This window comes from Mandrillus leucophaeus, unplaced genomic scaffold (genome assembly GCF_000951045.1).
Source record: "Mandrillus leucophaeus isolate KB7577 unplaced genomic scaffold, Mleu.le_1.0 Scaffold29, whole genome shotgun sequence".
NCBI classification, from domain to species: Eukaryota; Metazoa; Chordata; class Mammalia; order Primates; family Cercopithecidae; genus Mandrillus; species Mandrillus leucophaeus.
Genome location: NW_012103031.1, coordinates 2,544,365 through 2,545,577, shown reverse-complemented (window position 1 = coordinate 2,545,577; position 1,213 = coordinate 2,544,365).

Below are 1,213 nucleotides of genomic sequence, written 5' to 3'. Positions count from 1 at the left end.
TTTTTTTTTTTTTTTTAGTAGAGATAGGGTTTCGCCATGTTGGCCAAGCTGGTCTCGAACTCCAGACCTCAGGTGATCCACCCACTGCTGCCTCTCAAAGTGCTGGGATTGCAGGCACGAGCCACCACACCCAGTCAGGATTTTCCATAGGCATTACCCTTACCCCATCACCACCACCACCCTCACAGTACCCATCTCTGCTCCATCCCATAACAAGCTGGGAAGCTTCACTCTTCCAGGGAGTATCCGATAAGGGAGGGGCAGAAAATCCTCTCAGAAGGCTAGGTTTCCTTTTGATTTTTTTCTTTTTCTTTTATTTTTTGAGATGGAGTCTAGCTCTGTTGCCCAGGCTGGAGTGCAGTGGCATGATCTTGGCTCACTGCAACCTCCGCCTCCTGAATTCAAGCGATGCTCCTGCCTCAGCCTCCTGAGTAGCTGGGATTACAGGCGCACACCACCATGCCCAGCTAATTTTTGTATTTCTTAGTAGAGACGGGGTTTCACCACGTTGGCCAGGCTGGTCTCAAACTCCTGGCCTCAAGTGATCCACCCGCCTCTGCCTCCCAAAGTGCTGGGATTACAGGTGCGAGCCACCGTACCCAGTCCAGAAAGCTAGCTTTTCTTTTCTTTTTTCTTTCATTTTCTTTCAGAGAGGGGTCTCTTTACGTTGCCCAGGTTAGTCTCAGACTCCTGACCACAGGTGATCCTCCCACTTCGGCCTCCAGAGTAGCAAGGATTATAGGTGTACACCACTGAGTGCAACTTGGCTTTCCAAAATTAATGTTGTTGGCTAGAAACAGAATTGGAGCCATGTATGTAATTTTAAATTTTCGAGTAGTCACAGTTCAAAAAAGAAATAAGTGAAATCAATTTTACTGCTGTTATAAAACTCCACATATTCAAAATATCATTTCAATGTATAATCAATGTAAAAATGATCAATAAACTGGGAGCAGTGGCTCACATCGATAATCTCAACACTGTGGGAGGCCGAGGGGGGGATCTCTTGAGGCCAGGAGTTTGAGACCAGCCTGGCCAACATGGCGAAACCCCATCTCTACTGAAAATATAAAACCTAGCCAGGCGTGGTGGCAGGTGCTGTAATCCCAGCTACTCTGGAGGCTGAGGCACGGGAATCTCTTCAACTGAGGGGCAGAGGTTGCAGTGAGCCAAGATCGTGCCCCTGCACTCTAGCCTTTTTTTTTTTTTTTTT